We start from the raw sequence: 23,587 nt of genomic DNA, 5'->3' as shown, positions 1-23,587 counted from the left end.
CTCCTGGGCTCATCCAGTACATGACAAGCAAACACAGAGCGGCGAACAGGCAGATATGAAACTCTGTGGATTTGATCCCATTTGAAGAAATATGTAATATAGAACGACTGTGCAGGTCGCAGAGCACCGAGGCACAAGACATAATTAGATAAATTGTGAATGTGTGTGCAGAAATATATGGTCAAGATATGTCTATGACCAAAATTTATCATCATAAACTTGATTTAAATGATAGATGTAGTAATGTGATGTCACTCACTGGTTTCTGGATTACTCATTTTGAAGCTTCGGCGTCTTTTTGTCTTTTGGTGTCACAAGTCACTACATCTGGGCAACTGGCATTCTCGGTTAGGCCCCACACAAGTCTAGAGACCAATTGGAGACTGATTGGCAACCAAAGGTCAAATCGACCAGTTGATGAGTGGTTGCTTGCAGTCGCTAGGAGAATTTGGTAAAAACTATGCTATCAACTAAAGGAAACACGAGGAGAGTTTTTGTGCAGCATGTTCTTAAAAAAAAGTATCTGTATTTTATTTATACAAGGACGACACATATTACCATTGCTACATTCAAGCAAAAGGCAGCTGATGTAATGTACACAGGTTTTTCAGATTTGCAGACTCTTTGCGACTGATTTCACTCAGCAACAGCCTCCAGCAGCTGCTCGCCAGTTGGTTAGGGAATGAAGATTTTTCCCGGTGGACAGGGTGATGATTGCAGAACTGAATTTGAAAGCACTGCAAAGTGGAATTGATGTAAAGGAAAAGGAGTGACTGCAGATCTTTCTTATTGGATGTACCCGTTAACAGTTACACAAACCAACAAACCAACAAGACCTACCTGGTAAACTCTGGTTGCTAGGTAGTGTGTGGTCCTCAACCGCTTGATGAGTGGTTCCTGGAGGTTGCTGTAAGCTGTTGCTGGGTGAAATCGGTCGCAAAGAGTCTGCAAATCTTTGACATTGAAGAATTTGCAAACATGACACAAACTGGAAACCAAGAACAATCGCCTTCAGAGTAAAAGTTGTGCCTTACCTTTGCAACCAACATGATTTACAAGACTTCTACTTTGAAGACAAAATTCCTCTAGTTCTGGCTTTTGCTGCACTTGGTACGTTTTTGCAGACAAGTCTTCCTCTTTTACTCCAAATACTTCAAGATCCAAATGAGAGCGACCAAAGAAATCGCAAGGATTTCAGTGTAGCACTGTCGACATCTTTGTGACCAATTTCTTCTTGTAACAGCAAGCAACCACTTGCCTACTGGTCAGGGAATCCCTAAAGACCAGCGAGTTACCAAATGGTCTCTAGTCCTGTTTGACTGGGGCCTAACTTACTTATTATTTACATAGCCAGCCAGGGTTGTTGGGCTAAAATCTAGCCCAGCCACCATGCACCACGGACATGGAAAACCCACACAGAGACACATATCCACAGAGAAAAGCCCCAGCAGATTGGCATGAACCCAGAAGGCAAGAGTTGAAGAGTTGAAGTCTGACCATTGCATCACCAATAGCCTATGATGTAGAAACAGAAATTCAGAAATGGTACTATCACACAGTTTGTTGAGTATAGTGCCTCCAACTGAAGCAGCTTCAATGTTTACTTCCACTTAAACGTAAGAGGAGAATAAAACTTTATGAAGTTTGCTTGCTAACTGAAAAGGTTTTGCAAATTAAAAAGCAGCAACTTTAATGCAACAACCAAGCGAAACTATCAGCTTCAGCTCTTTTCAACTAATACAAACATTATCATCAGTGACACAGTTTTAATCAAAATGAAATGAATGCAGACAAAGAAAGCTGATTACAGTCCACGCACACAGTTTTACATCCACCCCTCCCTGCCCCCTCTGAAAGTGAGTTATGAAAATTTGATCAGGGTCTTAATCTAAACAGCGCTTGTCTCTGCTTGCACTTTAACGGCAGCCTGCGTGATGAGGGAACAGGCTAATCAGAGAGACATTTAATGTGTGGATGAAAAGGAGCTGTGGCAGAATGCTGCTGTTTTCCCTGTCAACATCCTCATCGTGGCTCTGCCAGTGTTGCACGTGGAAAGCATGTTTCCCACCTCAGCTCGCTCTTTTACACGCTCATAAAAGGTGCAGCTGTCTTTGGTTGATAGTTGGGGACACGGACAGCTTGTGGTCAGTGTCCACAGTGATACCACCCCACAAACAAACAAACAAACAAACAAACAAACAAACAAACAAACAAACAAACAAACAAACAAACAAACAAACAAACAAACAAACAAACAGTGTTTCATCAACAATTTACACCACTAGGTGGAGTCCTTGCAGCGATTTGGCCTTCTTTGATGTATTTACCCTCATATACTGTAGTCCCTGCTGGTGCTTAGTGTGTGATTGCTTACTTCATCATTGCTATGACCATGGATATCAATTTCCTTCCTTTAAAGAAAATTTGAGCCTATTGTCTGCAGTGACATTAACTCTGTATTTGATTGTTTCTTTTGCCCTCCTCCTTCTTCAGTATTTGGCTGTGCAGGCTAAACCCCATGTACAGCCATGCCGAGTGCCCTCCCTCCCCCCTGATGGTTGATCCTCAGCAACTGGGACTGTTTAGCTTTCCTAATTAGAGAGCAAATGCTAAGCACTTGCACAGCCTCCCTGAGTGGACTTAATAAACAGGATCCTCATTAAAAGGCACCACACTGATGCACAAAAAGACGAGGGCATCCTGAACAACATCCATCGCACCATTGCCATACCACCCACATCCACCCGTGCTCTCTATACTTCTTTTTCTTTGGTTACATACAGGACAAGTAATAGGTGGGGGGAGGGTAAAGAAGGGTTTCGATTCTTGATTTGTGGACAACCTGTTGGTAGCTCAGAGCTGGAGTGATAAAAGCCGTTACACAATAGCTGTAGAAAAAGTACAAGTGAGTGAAACAGGTTGAAGAGGAAAGCAACAGCAGATTCTGACAAAAGCAGCTGATGAGTCACCAGATTTAAAATGAGTGTTTGATGTGTTTTTGTTATACAGGTGAATGCATCATTGTACTTGCAAAAGAGACAAACAGTATGCACTTGAAACCACTGAAGGCTTGGATGTAATTTCAGCGTATTTACAGGTGACATTAAATGTGAACTTATGATAAAATTAACAATATTCATCTACCTCTTGCTGCTCTGTGAGCAGTTAGGCACAGCGCTGCTTTTGAGTTATCCACACTGATGTTCAGCACGTAGCATGTTTATCTATTGTATGCACCACCACCATGCACCTGCCGTTAGCTCTGCAGGTATAATTATCAGATTCTGGTTTGATGACAGTGCTAGAAGTCACATGAAATTTATTATGGCTTCATAATAGGCAGCAAAATCTGGGACTAAACAATGAAGTCAAAATCGGAAAATTGCAATGCCGCAAGTGGCCACTGTAAGCTGAAATAACTTGACTGTGAATGACTTAATCAGTGTAACACACTGTTGTGGAAATGTTTTAGACCACTCTTTTATACAGTGTTTCTTCAGTTTATTGAGATTTGCAGGCATTCGTTCATGCAAAGCTCTCTTAAGGTCCCACTGCATCTGTCAGGTTGAGGAGTTTGACTGGGCCATTGCACTTCTTTTCTTTTCCAGCTATTTGTTTAGAGTTTTGCTGCTGTGCTTGGGATCATTGTCCTGCTGGATGACTAAGTTTGGTCCACGCTTTATCTGTTAAACAGATGGCCTCACACTTGATTCTAGTATACAGAGGAGATTATGGTCAATTCAAGGATTTCCACCCAGGTCCTGTGGCTGCTAAACAAACTCTAATCATCACTCTTCCACTACCGTGCTGGTATGAGGTGTTTGTGCTAATATGTTGTGTTTGGTTTTGGTGCATTATGGCCACACAGCTCCACTTTGGCCTCGTCTATCCAAAATACATTGTTCCTGAAGTCTTGTGGTTTGTTGAGATGTAACTTTGCAAACCTTAGGTGTGCTTCAATTCAGGTTTTTTATTTTGTATGTTAATAAAATGCAACTGTACAACTAATGAAAGCACCATGCTAATAAAGCCAGAGGTACTTGATAACGGCATTCAGCCCTTTGACCAAATATGGTCAGTTAAGGCTCCAAAAGACCTGAGACTAATAGGTGATTCCGGTGGCCACTTTCATGTTCAATACAAACTCTATTACTTCATGACACTAGTTTAAATAATGACGAATGCCTATAAGCTTGTTCCACCTATGACCCACTGACTTCAAGTCACTACAAAGATCAGAGAGATACCTGAGAATACAATCAAAACTCCACCTTTAGCAGAAAATGTTGCAGTTTCTTTGGATAAAATATCCAAAGAAACTGATGAAGGTTTTAATTTCAGTTGTGTTCATTTCAGGCATGCAGATACTGTAGTTTTGCCGACTTTTGCAGAGAGTCACCCACTTACAAAACTTATGAGAGCAATGACATGATTGGGAAGCGGCACACGATTCTCATCGTTCTCCACCTCCCTTCTCTTTCGTCCCCCTGCAGAGAAGTTCTTGCTTCTCTGCAGGGTGGCAGGCTCAGACGCTCAGGCTAACCGTCGGTTAACAGGTAGAACTACCCGGAACCCCCTCAGAGAGTTAGAAGACACGCTGAGCTCGTCTCATCACTCAAAATCACATTAGTCCACTGCGCCTGAAAGCATCACAGCAAAAGAAGGGGGGGAGAAAACATCAAAGGCTGTTTACCTTTCTTATTCTCTGAGTTAATTTAGATGCACAACCTATGGGGAAACAGTTTTTATGTTAAATGAGGAACTTTAACATACAGTAGGTTGTGCACAAGCTAGAAACATTGTTTAACAGACAGACTAGAGACAGGATAACTGTATCACTGTAAGGCAAATGTGCATATTTATTGGCCAGTCTCTTGGGATGTACAAGGAGGAAAATACCAGCCATCCCTTTAACCACCCAATATACCAGCTACTATATCAGGTTAAACCACTTGTTAACACAAATATCAACCAATCACATGGCAGCAACTTAATGCATTTTGGTATATGGAAACGTTCAAACTGAGCATCAGAATGGGGAAGCATGGTGACTTAAGTGACTTTGAATGTTACATAGCTGACGTCAGAAACTGCTGATCTCCTGGGGTTTTGGACTTCCAACACTATGCCAGATGCCTAATTCTTTGAGTATTCGCAGCTTTTCATTTCAGCCAACACCTCATAATATTTAACTGTAAAAGCATTATTTTTGAGCAATGTGAGTACTGCATGCCACAGATTGACAATAAAAATGTAGAATAGAGTAAAAACAGCTGATTGGAGACTTTGGCAGAAACCTCTGAAGGAACCTTCTACTTCCTTGACTTTGAAAAATGTTTGTGGGACTAAATACTCCAGGTGCTGTGAATGTGACTAGTAACAGGTCATCTTCACAGTTGGTGAATGCAGAAGGTTTGAGAATGTGACACATCAAAGAAAAAAAAGAAAAAAAATCCGGATTAACTGTGGAGAAGACAGCAAAATTTTTGATGTGGAAAACAGATAACCAGCTTGTGGGGAACAAGCCGCAACTGAACATCACTACAGATGATCCGGCACCCAAAGAAAAGAGATAAAAACAAAACAAACCAATTCAGCAGACAGTATTGTGAAAGCTGTCTGTCTTAAGGCTTCAGCTAGACCAGGGATGTTAACAGCTTTCAGCGCGATTGAGTCACTGGTGGGGAAAAGTTGTCAAATGCATCAATCATTTGAAGGACTAACATCCTGTGTTTTTCTCAACTTCCTGTAAGCATGAACAGAAGCTACAGCTTGCTTATACGTTCTTATGTGATAGTGTTGATGTGCTCATGTGTGAACTCTTTTTTCTTTTGCACATTTCTTGTATTGTGGCCTATATCCAATCCAACCGGGACGGCCGATTTCTCGACTAGAAACAGATGTGAAGACTAGGAAAAATGATTTGAAAGTGGACATAGAGCTCTGTGCCTCGAATCCCTATTTTGATATTTGTCAGCAAACCAGCGACAAGGCCATAGTAACCGAAGCGTGTTTTCTGAAAAAGCCTGTGTCTTGTCGTAGCTGCATGACTCATGCTGAGCTGCCATGCAGACTGCCCTTTGCCTCCCCCCCTCTCTTCTGTGCCTCCTCTCATCTCTGGTCCATCTCTCTCTGCATCCCCACCACCCTCTCCCGCCTCCCCTCTCCTCCCAACCGTGCTTAAATCTTTTGAAGCGCAGATGTGGGCTGACAGTGGTTATTTCTTATCACGCCACGACAGTTTTATGTGTCACAAGCGCTCAATACACATTGGATAGAAGCAGTACAGGGTCATTATGAATCCCAACACCTTGGCGGGGCGTTTGAGACCTGGCCATCCCGGGACCTGCCAATACTGTCATGTTTTATACTCATCCCTCCCACAACCCCACACACTTGGGGTTTGTGTGCTCACGAAGCCTTGTCTGTCCAGGGGAGGTTTCACGGGGTTACAGCCACCAGCTATAGCCATTCCCAGCACATTGCCCTCTCCAAAGCTGGAGGGTCAGCGTCAGAGCCCTTGGCGTAAACAACACAAAAGGGGCAAAGTAGTAATGCATAGAGAGCACAGCCTTCTGTGCTACCCAATGATCTTTTGGCTGACTGAACATTCAAAATCACAGAGAATCTTAATAGTAAACACTTTCTGGAAGTGCTGATAAAGCAAGGGAAGGGCCATTATACAAGAAAGTTAACAGCACAGCTTACCGGCTGAATGCTTTAATTTTGTTTAAAACACACTACAAAATTAAAGGCTTGGAGGTCTAATGCTGTTTAAGCAGGCCTGTTGAGGCTCTGCAAATCCCAGCTGGCCACAACAGGCTGCAACTCACAAATGAGCATTTCCTCGACTCGTAGACAGAAATACAACTGTGTATGAAATACTTTCTAAGCTGATCTGTTCAGCAAAGCATTTAGCATTACAAACAGTGTTTACTTTCTGCTCTGTGCTTAAACATGGACACCATTAAAATGTTTACATGTGCTGCAAAAGCTAAAAAATGAGGATTTTGGAAGGGAACTTTGGAGTGGAAAACCAAATTGAGCGAGTAATTAGATCAATTAAGACCTCAGTCAAGTGGAACTAAAGCAGCAAAAAGAAGTGGATACACAATGGTTTGGAAAAATCGATGAATATTTCTTGTCTATATTCTATGCAATGACTCGCTGTGCTCTTCTTTTTTCTCTTTTCTTTAATTTCACTCTCTGACATGGTTCCCCCCTGTCTGAACATCATTCTCCTGGAGATCTTTTCCTTCTTAAAGGGCGTTCTTCCACCCCACCATCACCAGGTGCTGGCTCACATAGAATTGTCTAATTTCTGGTATTTTCTCTTTAATACTTCAAGGTCTTTACCTGACAATATTATGTGAAGGACTAAAATATCATGCTTTTCTCAACTTCAAATAGGCATAAATGGAAGCTGGAGCTTGTTTATTTGGTATTATGTTATGTTGTTTTCTTGTTAAAGTGTATCATTTTGAGAAAAATACTAACTCATTTAGAATTAAAAGACAGCAACATGTCTTAAAAACTTAGAACAGTGGCAGCAAAAAGGCTGGAAAAGTGGTACCTAAAAGGAAAGAGCTGGAGGAACATCTGGCAGCTAATGAGGAACTGGCTGCAGATCACTAACATGATTTGGTATAAAAAGAGCATCTTAGACAGGCAGCATTTAACAAAGCTGACAATGGGCAGACGTTCTACAGAAAACTACACATAGTCTACATACTGTAGAACAATTTCATAAAAGTATTTCTCAGCTTTTTTTTTCATCATCTACAGTAAACAAAAATTAAAACATCCTAAAATTGTGTAGAAACCTCTGTGCGAAAAACGAAAAGGGCAAAAATCAGTGTTGGGTGCGAGCTCATTCAAAACGGACTGAAGCAAGGTGGAAAACTGTTATGTGCTCTGAAAAATGTAAATTTGAAACATGGACACCATGACTCTATTCAACACTCCCCATGACTCTATTCAACACTCCCCATGACTCTATTCAGAGGTGTGAATAGAGTCATGGACACCATGACTCTATTCACACCTCTGATGCTTTGGGGTGCATTTGTGACTATGGAATTTGCAGCTTTTTCACTGAAGGCCTTGCATGTTTCAGCAAGACAATGCTAAAGTGCATCCTGCATCTATTAGCAGCTTGGCTTCAGAGTAGAAAAGTCCGGATGCTGAACTGTCTTGCTTGTCGTTCAGACCTTCCACCACCTGAAAACGTTCGGAGCATCGTGAAATGAAAACTGCAACAAAGAAGACCCAGGACCGTTGTGCAGCTGGAATCTTATATCAGATGTGTTTTCCATAAAATGAAGTACGTAAATCATTGCCTTCTGCTTTTCTTTACACTCTACGCAGCATCCTGATGCTTGTGGAATCTTTTTCCACATCTGTCCACATGAAAATGCAGTCTGATGTAGGCACTCACTTTTGACACTGCAAGAGAAAATTTTTACTTTTCAATGGTGAAAATATTCACAAACACACACACATGTACACACTTCCTGCTCCATATTAAGCAGACAATTCCTTCCCAGTAAAAGAAACGATCCATCCACTGAGCCCCAAACCCAGCCAGGGCACATAAGTGCACTCAATGTCCCTGATTCCAATTTGGAGCCGCTTCGGCACACAAAGAGACACTACTTATGATACATGTCGGCCTCTCCGACTGTGGAGAGCTAATATCCACTGCGAGTCATCATCTGTGGAGGGAAAAACAGCAACCGTTTTCTTTCTATTTGGCTGCAGGTACATTGAAGTGCATTAAATTCCCATTAGGGGACCTTAGCTCTGTGTTTTCACCCGTGGTGGCTGACTAATGGGAGAACGAGGCCGGGATGAATCCGTCATGGTTTAGCTGCACCAATGGTGGCGATAGCTTGGCCCCGGTGAGCGCATCCACAATAGGGCCTCTGCTTTGCTCAAAGACTGCTATTGATCTGCTAGTGGCTGGGAATCAGAGCGACGTGGAGGGAATCATAAGGCTGGCGGTTCGCTCTTTGCCTAGGCTCCACACAACCTCCCACCTGCAGAGAGAGGGATCCCCGCTAGCAGTCCAGCCCCCAGCCAGAGGTGCTTCATCTACACATTGTCCTGAAGTCTGCCCGTTTTTCTCACATAATTTACTCCTGCTGTTGCTTTTCTCCCAGATTAGGTCGAAAGGAACAGTAGAGGAAGAAGTGTGATCGGTATAGGTTGTTAAATCAAAATAATGCTGTTGTGTTGTTGTGTTTTTTTTCCACATTAAATGCAATCAAGTTTGCTAAAAATGTGACCTTTTTTACACAGACTGCGTATAAAAGATGGATGTCGCCAGCAGCATAAGGAACCATATTTAGATGGGACTGTGGTGTGCTAGGTAATCTATAGACTTTATAGGTCACAGACACACATGGTGGGTAATTACTGTGCACAAACTCACAGTTGCACTAATTTCCCAAATTATTTGTTGACTAATTAAAAAGTGCTAAAAAAGGTAGCAAGACAACAAATGTCCAGTCTAGTGACTCAAAGCAGTCATGGTCAGGATTTGGCTATAGTCACCTGTGTCTTTAAGCCCTGGCAATCAAAATAGTTCTGAAAAAGATTCACCCCAGTTGTTCTAAAAAATGAAATTATCATGCTACCAACACTTTTCTTTGTAGCACATAGCATGCTGTAAATGTGGTTATTTCTTCTGCAAAGCTCCGTACTTTAACAGGGAATCCTATGGGGGTTGAGTCACTTTTGAACCCAGTTTTTAAGGTACTGCAGTTTATGGCAAATGTGTACTGGCCTACATTTTCAGGTGGGAAGATAGTACCTCTTTCATTTTTTGTGGCTCTTCAATATGTTTAAAAGTGTTTTTATACTTTTTCGCAGAGAACACAACAAGCTTGAATTATTAAATCAACAGTAAAAAAAACCTCAATCACTTCTGGACTTTGACTGGAGACGAAGAAGGGGTGGAGATTAAAAGATCGGAGAGGTTTGAAGGACCTCGGAGAAATGGCTTTAAAATCAATGCTGCGTTTGACCGTTAACCTCTGGAGAGACCTGCAGGCACACACAGAGAGAGAGAGAGAGATGTAGCAATGAAAATGTGTGGGAGAAGATACTGCTAATGACAGAATTTATTGTACAGAACGGTGCAAAAGTCTTGAGCCACCCTCGTTTCTTTTCATTTTGCTTACAAGGAGCCAGACTTTCTTATAATGTTTTAAAGTCCTCAATACAATGCGTTCAAGGTGCAGATGTCAATAGCGTCTTGTTCTTGATAGTCAAAATCTGGCTTGTACTACAAGAAAAAAGCCAGTGTTCCTGGAGGTTTTTTTTAAGTGGCAGGTAATTTCAAATGCAACTTTTGAATCGTTGTTTAGCGTTTCAGATCAGATTATATATATCAGGTGTCAGATCTAGTTGAATTATGTTTTCCTGATGTTTTGCAAGAGAAGCTGAAGGATACTAATTCTTGGCTGTGTTGTTCCTGGCCAGTGTTTGATTACATAAAGGGCAGCAGACATCAGTTTATATTTAAGTGATACTGATTCACTTCATAGTGTTAAGGGGTCACACGGATTGTGCAACATCTTCCTGTAAGTTGTTGGATTCATTTGGCTAAATCCACAAAGAGCCATGAATATCAGAGCAGCAGTAGCTTATCACAGCATGTACGCAAAGGAAAATCTATTGTGGCTCATGGAACCAGCTCCCAGTTTGGATTCAGGAGAAAGATACCGTCTCTACTTTTAAGCTTCGGCTCAAAACGTTCCTTTTTGATAAAGAATATAGTTAGGGCTGGTTCAGGTGACCGGGAATCCTCCCTTAGTCACGCTTTCTTCACCTAACCCCAGCCGGTCACAGCAGATGGCCGCCCCTCCCTGAGTCTGGTTCTGCTGGAAGTTTTTTCTTTTCAAAAGGGAGTTTTTCTTTCCCACTTTCGCCAACTGCTTGCTCACAGGATATCGTTTGATTGTTAAGGTTTCACTCTGTTATTGTTGAGTCTTTACCTTACAATAAAACCAACAGTTTTGGTGCTATATAAATAAAAGTAAACTGAATCTAATTTTCCCTGTGCTATGCTGTAACACCTGATCTTGGGCCTCCAATTCCTTTAACCCTCCTTTAACCCTTGACTGTGTGTCAGGGCTTAAAACCAGCAATAACACCAGAGACCCCCAAGACTTTTTTTGCCTAGTGTCAGTGGGAGGCACTGACATGAGATGGTGATATTCTCGATGACCAGCAGAAGCATTCATCACTTTTCATATTTGGAAATTATGTCCTAAAATATTCTGTACTATGCTGTAGTTAACACTAATACATTGAAAAACATATATAAAGTGAGTCAGTGGTGAAAAAGGGAAACGTTGTCTACTCCTATGCAACAAATAAAGGATATATAAAATGAAGATTACTGTTTTCCTTGCTGCTACTACCAATTTACTCCCAGTAGCACCTTTAGGAAAAAGGTACACGTAAATATCTGCTTTCCAGGAGAGCATGAACACATATATCACGTACCACAGACGCTTTGAATGCCAACAATGATTTAACACAGATTTTCGAGATGTATTAATAGGAATAAGTGGCTTGGGGTTTTGCGCTGTACTCATCATGTCGGTTAATTTGGCAGAAGAGGGTGAGCTATGTGACAGGTAAACTCTCATTCATTTTCCTGAGTAAATAGCAACCTGCCAGAACTGAGATGTTTTCCCACAGAGCGCAGACAAACTGCAAAAGGCTTCTAAATTTATCTCAAGTCTCCCAATGCGGCTTGTTATAAAGAAAGAATTTCACAAGCATGTTTATAGTTGTGTTTATGTGGAGTCTGAACCCGCAGCGATCCCCCTTCACAAATAAATATTAAAACACAGGTGTCGCATTAGGTAATAACTTGCATTTACCTGCTGAATAACATCCTCAGTTGCTGAGGAGTAGCAGCTCTCACAGCTCGGCTCTGTGGGAGCTCCTTTCGTCACAAGCACCAGCTCACCCAATTATGCCTTTTTCATGCAAGCTGACCAAACGCACATCACAGCATGGGAAACGGTGATGTTACAGCAACACAGATCTACTCATTAGTCATTGTGTCTCAGCGCAGCCTGCTTTGTCCACTCTGTTTTCTTTCTTTCTTTCATTTTTTTTTTAAATCACCTCATGTTTCCAGCTTAGTGCTGAGTCCAACCTGACCCCTTCATTAATAATGAGCAAGAATGGGGTGCGGTCCTGCCAAGCGCTCCTGGCTGTCGGCATGTATGTGTGTGCGTGCTGCCGACTGCTTGCTTGAAATGCAGAAATGGGTCCTGAGGATGTCTACGGACTCGAGCAGAGAGTGAGGGTCCAGCATCATTAGAGGAAGGGATTAGCAAACAGGAGAAGAAATATTTCAAAGAGGCAGAAAGAGCCTTGCATTTCACAAAGCCTTTTGAAGAGCCTCGCAATTGTGTAAAATAACATAATCCAGGGTAACAGGTGGAAAAAGAGAGGGGCTTTGTTTTTTTGCTAAGAGTTAAATGAAATACCCCCTCATTTGTGTGTGCTACATGTTACCCATGTCATAATAATTTTAACAAGGTTGCTATAATTCGGACTTTGAATCTCATGTAGATAATTATAACGTAAAGAATGAATGTTTAGAAAGTAGCATGGCGGTGGATTTTATTATAATTAGCTGCACAACGGTATAATATAGATCAGTGGCTCTATGTTATATTGCTATATTATAATGTATTGGCTTCTTGCTGTTTGAATGACTGCCATCTTGTGGTCACAGTTGGTCGGACGCAGGTTTAAGTCTGAGTGTGATTAATATTATTGTGTCTGTGGATTAACCGCTCGTCTCTGGTGGGAAACTGATGGGAGATAAGCAGTTTATAGTTCTGCTTTCACTGGTCTTAGATCAGTTAGGATCTGAGTTTTGTGTGGAAACAGCAAGTAAACGAACACTCTTTGATTTATCATCCTAACAGACGTTCTCAACTATGTTGGCCAACATGTAGGATGAAGGACACCTGTCATAACTCCTTTAGGATGCTAGCAAAGTGAACATTCAGAACCACCACCTTCAGAGTAGCATCTATGAGAAATCATGAGGTTCAACCAGCAGTTTTGCTGGCAAACCACACTTTTAATATCCCTGTAGATACTGAAAGGGAACCACATCACAAATTAAAGCCTTTTTATTTAACTGTGTTTTCCTCTATTAATACATTTTAATATACAATTCAATCCAATATACTTTATGTAACACCAAATCACAACAGTCACCTCAAGGCACTTAATATTGTGAGGTAAAGACACTAAAGTAATACAGAGAAAACCCCAACAATCATACAAACATGAGTAAGCACTTTGGTGACAGTGGGAAGAAAAACCTCCCTTTTAAGAGGAAGAAACCTGCATCAGAACCAGGCTCAGGGAAATGGAAACATGTTCTATTTTTGTTGTTCTATTTTTCTGAGCTCATTGAAGACTTTGTTTATGTTTCTTTTACAAATATATGTTCCCTGAAGATGATTGAAGATGACAATTAAATAATAATTAAGATTATTAATATTAATCTAATAATTGAAAATCGATTACTAAATAAATGTGTGTTTCTTATTGTCTTATAGTGTTTCTTATTATTATGAGTATCTACCTGAAACCCACCCTAAAAACAGTGACAGGGCACTGAAAGAATAATTTTTCTCCAGTTGGTTTAACTTGTTTTTCTGATAAAACCTGATACTATATTTACCTTTTAAAATATAAAGACTTTACTGTCGGAAAAACGTGACTAAATATACAGAAAGAATACAAGAGCTGAGGAGACTGTAGCTCATGCTCTTGTCCCTCCTCGACTCTTTTGTCAAAGCACGGCAGCTGACATCCCGTCTCCCACGTGGGGACACAGACAACGAAGTGCCAATGAAAGCGAGGCATGTTGATACAAAAGCCTCTCGACCTCGAGAAGCCTCGTTCCTTCTCTCAGAGGGAGCCATTGTCCACAGATGTGCGTGTCCATCACAAGCCTCTGCAAGCTATTCTTTTCCTCCCATAATGATAATCATATTGCAAGAAAAGTTGCACCGAACCACAGCTTGCTTTTGGATAGAAGCTTCTGAAATGGGATTGGGATAGATCTTGGATTATTCATAGACCACTTCTTTCTTAATCGTACTTATCGGTTTTTAAAAATGTATTTTTCAGGAATAAGCAATAAGAAAATCCATGGATGGTGCTAAAAAAAAGTTAAAATGTATACACAGAGGCACTAAATAAAGCAATGAATTAGTATTTAAATTTGGACCTGTTTAAAGTCCTCGCATCCATAAACTGATGGGAGGGGGAAAAGCCTTTGCAGACACTTCATGAATTCTGATGATCTGTTTTTCATTTCAGACGTATTGATGCTGCCAGACAGGATAATAATCCAGTTCTGTGTTAAGTTAAAACTGATTTGCCAGAAAAGAATGGGACAAAAACCTTGTTGCTGCAGAGAAAACAAGTTTATAGATAGATAGATAATAGTGTTTAACCCTAACCCTGATTCTGAATATAATCTCTTCTAAGGTGTAAACCTCAATGGGAAATCACAAAAGTGTGCACACAAACAGAAAACTCAAAATAACAAATGTCTAAAGAATAACAGCCCCCCACAAACTATCTCACTCAAGCTATAATCTGCCTTTGGAGAGCCGTGGTCCAGTGTACTCTGACTCCGTCAGCTGTGATTGTCCCTGCTTATCTAATTGAGGACACTCTAAAATATTTTTCACCCCTCTCAAAGACTTTACCTCTCCTCCCAGTAATTCTGTCAGTTGGGCTGCACAGACGCTTCACTGACTTAAACCCGCAATGCTTTTAGAGCTCAACAATAAAATCCATCACAATAGAAATACCCTTCTGTATATTCTCGCTCAGACCTGATGCTCAATTAAATTTCGGCTCACATCGCTGCACCGTGAGTCCTACAGGTGTTTTCAGATATCTTTCAATTTAATCAGGAACATCAGCAGCTGCAGCCGAAAATTATATTTTCAAGGTAATTCATTTCAAAACAAATTTAGATGTGTGATGGTGACTAACAAATATAGAGCACCGGAGAATTTATAAGTACGAGGTGCTTGCAGGGTATTCCAGATTAAGAATGGCCATGTAGCCCCAAAATGCAGTATTCCTGAAAAATAAAAAACATTTAAAATGTTGTAAGTTTTTTATTTTTGTCATTAAGACAGGATGTCTCAGGATGACCGAGGGGTCTACTTGTGTGTGTTCAAGGACAGGCAGCATTACCTCAATGTTTTGTAAAATGATGCTTCTGTCGTCCCCCCCATGACTTGAATACGTAATAAAAACAAAAACAGTTTTAACAATATGCACATTCACTAATTCTCTGGCTGTCTTTACGTTTGTTTGTCCGCATACTCCCCCTACACGATCAGGAACTGAGCAGCAAAATTTAGCCCACAGAGACATCTTAGCTTTTTGTCTAGATCAGAAATTGTGATGTCACTGGGTTACTTAGCAACCACCTACCAATGGACTAAAATGACCCACCTATATAACCCTGTAAAAGAACTGTGTCATTTTCAGTTCACGACAATAACATCTAATTTATTTCCACTAAATGTGAATTTTATTGTGCTTATTTTTATCACTTATGACTAACTTTGCTCCTCCCCTTTGTGAGTGTGGACGCTTCATCTCTTTGCTCTTGAATGCTTTGCTTCTTATATTGATTTTTATTGATTTTTATGCTGATTTTTTCCCTTTTTTCCGTGTGAGCTTACCTGCGATAACTTCTGGACACTTGTAGATCATTAGGACTAGAGTGTTCTTAACAGAAACAGCAACATTTTATGGTTACCTTGTCCTCAGCGCTCCGTGTGTCTGTGGCCTAGACACAGCTGAAGCCTGATTACAGCGTCTGGGCACCGAGCAGCCTCAATAGCCTGGAAAGGTGCTAACCGCTAGGCTAACTAGCAACAAGATGCCTTCCCTCTCCACAGATGACTACCACAGCCTCCTGCAGAAGATTGCAGTACTGGAGACAAAAATTCATCGCTTAGAAGTAAACGTGGAGGTAAATGGACTGTGTGGAAATGAAACAACCTTGCCTTTGATTCAAAGCAATGGCGATGAGCAAGCTAGTACACAGCTAAGGAGCACAGATAACATGACCAAGAAAGTAGACTCTGTGCATTATTATAAATCCTCAAGTGATAATCCCCCCTTAGACTGTCTTGGTGCAAAACCAAGACATAAATCATGTCTCCTGGAAGGGGGAGGACGTATCACAGGCAGGGCACAGCGAACTGAAATCTCTGAAACCGACTGGCCTTCACTTCCTACGAGACAGAGAAGCTCTTCTACCCCTGTATACGGGAGGAAACAGGACTGGACAACTGTGAATAGGAAGGTTAACAACAAACCTCCAAAATAACTGAATGTGAAACTGCAGAACAGATTTGCTCCACTATCAAAGGACCCTGGATCTATATCGGACAACCATCCATCTAAAAGCAGTGAAATAAGGTCTGAAAATCTGTTGAAAAGTGAAAGGCCACAGGGAAAGCTAAAGGCTAGGCCTGAAACTCTGATTGTGGGTGACTCTGCCGTAAAGGATGTACAAAAGATGTGCGGTAAGAACACTAAAGTCCTCTGCTTTCCTAACGATATGGTCAACAACCTGAAGGAGAGAATTCTTCAAATTGCAGATGAATATCCAACTGTGACAAACATTGTTCTGCATACAGGGTCAAACGATGTGTCCAAACAACAGTCGGAGGTTCTGAAACGGGACTTTACTGGATTATTAAATACTGTAAACTCTCTGAATGCAGCTGTATTCATCAGTGGACCTGTACCGCCGGTCAGAGGAGGAGACGAGAGATTCAGCAGGTTGTTTACACTGAATAAATGGCTTATATCAGCATGTGCTGACCACTCAGTGCATTTTATCGACAACTTTAATATTTTTTGGGAACGCAGGCATCTGTTCAAAGCAAATGGATTTAATTTTAACAAGTCAGGGGTGAAACTGTTCACCTCCAACTTGTTTTATTCCATACGTCATCCATCCGTGCTTGGTGCCAAGGCTGAGATAAACGAGGAGTTATCTCATAAAGAGGAACAAACAGTACTCCAAGAACAGACAAAGCCCAGCAGAAACCTTGAGGAGGAGCTCCATTTGCCCCCACCCGGGAAGAGCCTCAGAAAGGAGAGACATCCATGGCATCTGAGGAAGAGCCTCAGAAAGGAGAGACATCTAAGGCAAGAAGAGGGGTCCCTATTTGCCTCCAACTCTCTCAACAACACCAACGACCAGGACAAGGGACCACGACCTTCCCCAGTCCCCCAAACCCCTGACAGGCCATAACCCTCCTCCCCCTCCCTTTCTCCCTCCTCCCCACACCTGAAATTCACTGAGGAGATGATGGAGCGGGTCAATGCTGGGCTCAGATCTACCCCCCGTCCCAATCCCTTTTTGTCCCCCATAAACCCCCCACCAGAGCGGCCAAAGGTTCGCCATCGAGCCCCACCCTCAACAGAGCAATCGAAGTCACATTGCCCAGCCTCGCCCCCCTTAGTTCCTCTTCATGCCCTGTCTCCGCAGTCTGATGCGTGATGTGTGAAGGGTCCGGGCTGTGAGGATTATGGCAGTGATGACTTTTCCCAGGAGAAGCTGGGACCCTGTTTACTAGAAGGTTTTAAAATTTCTGTACTTTTAGGTGACAGGAGACATGTGGCCTGGTCAAAACACAGAGAGCTGCACTCTAAAAGATCTTTAAACATAGTAAACATACCTTGTGTGCCACAGACTGTTCCCAAACACGAGGGGACAAGTAATACCTCTAAAACACTTAAGTTGGCTTTATTAAACATTAGATCTCTAGCTGGGAAAACATTTTTAATTAATGATTTAATCACTGAGCACAGCCTTGATTTTATGTTTTTAACTGAAACTTGGTTGGACCAAAGTAACAGTGGAGCTGTTCTCATCGAGACGACCCCTCCTAACTACAGTTTTATCAGTGAGGTCAGGGCGAGCAGGAGAGGAGGAGGGGTTGCTGTCTTATTTAATGAATCATTTCAATGTAAGCAGCTATCTCCTGGAAGTTTTCAGTCTTTTGAATATGTGGCTTTACAGCTGAAGGCCCCATCCAAAGTTGTGTTTCTTAATGTTTACAGGCCTCCCAAATACTGCACAGACTTTTTTAATGACCTCAGTGAACTGCTGTCTGTGATCTGTGTTGATTTTGACTGTGTAATTATTGCTGGGGATTTTAACATTCATGTGGACAACCCTCAGGACAAAGGGACTAAAGACCTGAGTAACACTCTGGGCAACTTTGGGCTGACTCAGCATGTAACAGAGGCCACACATAATAGAGGACACACTCTTGACCTACTGATCTCCAAAGGCCTGAGCATTTCAAAGGTTACTGTGTCTGATGTGGGCCTGTCTGATCATTACTGTGTTTTCTTTGAAAGTAAAATCTCAGCCCACACAAATATATCAACAACAGTGATCACAAAACGGTGTATAACTGAACACAGTAGTGCAATTTTTAACCAGGTCTTCCCATTAACACCTGACCTGTCCAGAGGGTCAGTCAATGAGCTCGTCAATAGCTTCAATGCTAACATGTTAAATGTAATGGACACTATTGCTCCCATTAAGGTGAAGGTTATCTCTGGAAGGAAAAAGTCTCCATGGAGAAACTCCACACTGGTGAAAAATGAAAAAAGAGAGTGTAGGAAAGCTGAGCGCAGATGGAGAAAAACAAACCTCCAGGTTCATTATGACATTTATAAAGAGAAACTTCACAATTATAATTTACAACTGAGGAATGCAAGGAGGTCCTACTTCTCTGACATCATCACTAAAAACAGCCATAATGCTCGGGTCTTATTTTCTACAGTTGACAGGCTAACAAACCCCCCTGTGTCAGTGGCAGCTGAACTTCATTCGACCATGGCCTGCAATGACTTTGCCAAATTCTTCACTGAAAAAATCCAAAAAATTAGACAAGCAATTGGTACATCAACAGCAGATCCAGGATATGTACTGTGTCCACCAAAAAACTGTTTAAACACCATGAAACAGTTTCAACCTATTAACAGCAAAGACCTGGAGGACATCTTAGGTCAACTGAACTCCTCCTCCTGCTGTTTAGATGTCCTGCCAACAAGTTTTTTCAAAAAGGTCTCAAAGACTTTAGAGTCAGACCTGTTACAGATCGTCAACTTTTCTTTATTATCAGGTGTGTTTCCAGAATCACTAAAAACTGCTGTAATCAAACCTATACTGAAAAAGGACAATCTTGACAAGACACAAATGAACAACTACAGGCCGATCTCAAATCTCCCGTTTTTAAGTAAGATCATTGAAAAAGCAGTTTCTCAACAGCTCAGTTACTTCTTAAAACAGAATAATTGCTACGATGCCTTCCAGTCAGGTTTTAGACAGAACCACAGCACTGAAACCGCTCTGACCAAAGTGTTTAATGACATATGTCTGAATACAGACAGTGGAAAAATGTCAGTCCTAGTTTTACTGGATCTCAGTGCAGCATTTGATACAGTTGACCACAACATATTACTCAAACGACTGGAGAACTGGACAGGTCTTTCAGGAACTGTACTAAACTGGTTCAAAACATACGTAGAAAACAGGAAATACTTTGTATCAATAGGTAACTTCACATCTGAGCAGACAAGTATCACATATGGAGTTCCCCAAGGTTCCATCTTGGGACCCCTTCTGTTTAACATCTACATGCTCCCACTGGCACAGATTATAAACAACAACAAAATAAACTATCACAGCTATGCAGATGACACACAAATATATATCACAATGTCACCAGGAGACCGAGGCCCTGTACAGGCTCTTGGTAAATGCATTGAGGAAATCAATGACTGGTTGTGCCACAATTTTCTCCAGCTAAACAAAAACAAAACTGAGGTAATAGTCTTTGGCGCCAAAGAAAAACGATTACAGGTCACCAGAGAACTTCAATCTATACATCTAAAAACCACAAACCAGGCGAGAAATTTGGGTGTAGTGATGGATGCAGACCTAAACTTAGAAAAACACATTAAGACAATAACAAAGTCAGCTTACTATCACCTCAAGAATATATCAAGGATAAAAGATCTGATGTCTCAACAGGACCTGGAAAAACTAGTCCATGCATTCATCTTTAGTAGGCTTGATTACTGTAACAGCATCTTTACAGGTCTACCTAAAAAATCAGTCAGACAACTACAGCTCATTCAGAACTCTGCTGCTTGAGTCCTCACTAAGACCAAAAAAGTGGACCACATCAGTCCAGCTCTGAGGTCCTTACACTGGCTGCCTGTCCGTCAGAGGATAGACTTTAAAGTTCTGATGCTGGCCTATAAAGCTCTGAATGGTTTAGGACCAAAATACATCAATGACCTCCTGACCCAGTATGAACCATCCAGATCCCTCAGGTCATCTGGATCCGGTCTTTTATCAGTTCCCAGAGTCAGAACCAGACACGGAGAAGCTGCATTCAGCTTTTATGCTCCTTATATCTGGAACAAACTCCCAGAAAGCCTCAGATCAGCTGAAACACTCAGTTTATTTAAATCCAGGTTGAAGACTCACCTGTTCTCAGCTGCATTTGAATAAAGCACCAAATCCACACTTTAAGCTTAAATTTCAAAACTTACATTTAACTACTGATTTTATCTACTGTTCTGATTTTATCTGTGTGCTGGTGTAGTTCTTCTTCCCACCAGCAAGAGTCGCTACAGTTCTTTCATGCCAAGATTTGTTTGTTATTAGCTGTAGAGTTAGTAATGCAGCACACTTTGAGAAAAGACTGACTCAGCATGTTGTTCAGATAAACATCTGCATCCATCCTCTTCGTTGTTTTACAGAAAGCATCGCTTGTGAGTATTTAAGTTGAACAAGAGTTAATGCAACTATATTGGCTATTATTTATGCACTTTTATGGTTAAAGGTGTACTGTATTCAGATTTACTTTCTTTCCAATGTTAGCTAGTTTAGCCAACTGATTTGCATTATCGTGTGAATATATAGGCTGAATATTGCTTATTTCTTCTGTTTGTAGTTTCACTCTGTTGATAATTGAAGGCAGCGTCAATAAAAGGGACGATACACCTGTCAGTTGTCGAGGAGTTTATCTATCTGCATAACTGTATCCAGTGTAGCAGTGAGGGCAGAATAGTGAAAAAGCGTCCTTCTACAAGACAACCTTTGGATGTTATGTCAACTCAGCTACATCAACCATGTCTGAAGCAAGACACGATAAAGCATCATCTGTCCGTTCAGAGAAATCATATGGGTCAAAAGGTACAAGTAGGTCATCTGCCAGTATGGCCGCCCTAAACGCTCGAGCCAAAGCTGAAGCAGCACGCAAAAGAGCTGAATACGCTAAAAAGGAAATCGAAATGCAAGTTAAGAAAGCAGAGCTTAAAGTAGAGGAAACCCGTCTAGAGGCCACATTACAAGCCCTCCAACAAGAACGTGACGCGGAAGCGGCACACGCCAAAGCAATAGTTTTTGAAACAGCAGTCAATGATCTTGAAGAAGAACACGTGAATGTACCTCAAAGGGTTGACACTTTGGAACGCACCTTTAACTATGTGAAAGACCAGCTCATCATCAAAGACAGCACAAGCCCAATTGGCCATACCGAGTATAATTCAATGCCTGCACCAAATGTCACATTCCTCACGCCAAAACAAGAGCCAACCAGGTCGGACACCTTAAAGGAATATGTCCTTCAACCTCTGAGTACTGACAAAGGAGAAAACGTTTCCCAGTCTCCGAAATTAATGCAGAAAATGTCACCAGGTACTTCACCGAGATTTGAACATAAGGTGAGCATGCAACAAGGAAACATTTCTGACATAGCCAGGTTTCTTGCAAGACGCGACTTACTCACCGGTGGCCTCCGAAGGTTCAGTGACAAGGCAGGAGATTACTGGGGATGGAAATCTTCGTTTGAGAATGCAATTTGTGACTTAAACCTAACGGCCAGTGAGGAACTGGATTTGCTGATTAAATGGCTTGGCACAGAATCAGTGCAATATGCATATCGTTTAAGAGCTGTGCATATTAACAATCCCTCTGAAGGACTTGCTAAGGTGTGGGAAAGATTAAATGAGTGCTACGGCTCCCCCGAAGCTATAGAGAACGCACTGCTCGACAGATTGGACCGTTTCCCAAAAATCTCATACAAAGATCCACAACTGTTGAGAGAACTACAGGACCTGCTCCTAGAAATAGATGCCGCAAAGAGTGAAGGTTACATTCCAGGTCTACTCTACCTCGATACAGCGAGAGGCATTAATCCAGTGGTGGAAAAACTCCCCTATGCTATGCAAGAAAAATGGATGAACTATGGTTCTAAATACAAAGAGGACCATTGCGTGTCATTTCCACCATTCTCTGCATTTGTGGCCTTCATCAGTAGAGAAGCAAAAATGCACAACGACCCCAGCTTTAGGCAGTCTGTGCCGCCTCCTCCTGCCCTTTCAAAGACGAATAAACTTTACGAAAAACACGCTAAAAGAGAACCTATCTCAGTCATCAGAACCGAAGTTGTCAGTACGGAGCCGAAATCAACTCCTACAAACATTGAGGACCCAAATAAGGAATGTCCTATCCACAAAAGACCTCATGCTCTCAAAAAATGCAGAGCATTCAGGGAAATGCCACTGGAGGAGCGAAAGGCCTATCTCAAGAAAAACATGATATGCTTCAGATGCTGTGCTTCTACAAACCACCAGGCAAAGACATGTAAGTCAGAAATACATTGTACAGAATGTGATTCAAAATTACACATTACAGCTCTTCATCCGGGACTGGCATCAACGACTACTGCGACAGCTACTATTGCAGAGCCGGTAACAGTTGACGGCGGGGAGCGCAATGCAGCACGGCCCACAGCTATCTCGACATGCACACAAGTATGTGGAAGTGAATTTGAAAGTCACTCATGTGCCAAGATCTGCCTTGTGTTCATTTACCCAAAGAACTCACCTGAAAAGAAACTTAAGGCCTATGCCATCCTAGACGACCAAAGCAACAGGTCACTCGCAAAATCATCGGTTTTTGACACATTTGGCATCACAAGAAACTCATTTCCATATAAATTGAGAACCTGTGCTGGATTGGAGGAAGTGACAGGGAGGAGAGCTTTTAACTTCATTGTGGAATCGGCAGATTGCACGTCACGTCTTGAGCTCCAGACACTTATCGAGTGTGATATGCTACCCGACAATCGCAGTGAGATTCCCACAGCTGAAGCTGCTCGAAACCACACCCACCTTCAGGAAATCGCAACCGAAATCCCGGCTCTCGACCAGAGTGCTCAGATTCTGCTGCTCATTGGAAGGGACGTTATTCAAGCACACAAAGTTCTCGACCAGCGCAATGGACCTCCAAATGCGCCATTTGCACACAAGCTAGCTCTTGGATGGGTGATCATTGGCAACGTTTGCCTGGGTGGAGCTCACAAACCCGTGCGTGCTAACATTTTCAAAACGAACATCTTAGACAATGGTCGTCCAAGTCACTTCCTTCCATGCAAAAATGCCATTCAGG

The 23,587-nt window shown here is 41.8% G+C and overlaps 1 protein-coding gene and 1 long non-coding RNA gene across 2 annotated transcripts in view; one reads left to right on the top strand and one right to left on the bottom strand.

The window, feature by feature from the left end:
* lancl1 (LanC antibiotic synthetase component C-like 1 (bacterial)) overlaps positions 1-23,587 on the bottom strand; it is a 52,776-nt gene that overhangs the window by 14,776 nt on the left and 14,413 nt on the right. The window lies entirely within an intron of this gene.
* Positions 20,822-21,142, top strand: LOC309700134. Its single transcript, XR_014274595.1, has 2 exons — positions 20,822-20,904; positions 21,087-21,142. It is a non-coding gene; the product is annotated as an uncharacterized lncRNA (long non-coding RNA).

The sequence above is a fragment of the Aulonocara stuartgranti genome (assembly GCF_965226115.1).
Source record: "Aulonocara stuartgranti genome assembly, chromosome: 23".
Classification (NCBI taxonomy): domain Eukaryota; kingdom Metazoa; phylum Chordata; class Actinopteri; order Cichliformes; family Cichlidae; genus Aulonocara; species Aulonocara stuartgranti.
The sequence above is the reverse complement of the archived record's forward strand: the minus strand, read 5'-3'. Positions and strand labels throughout refer to the sequence as shown.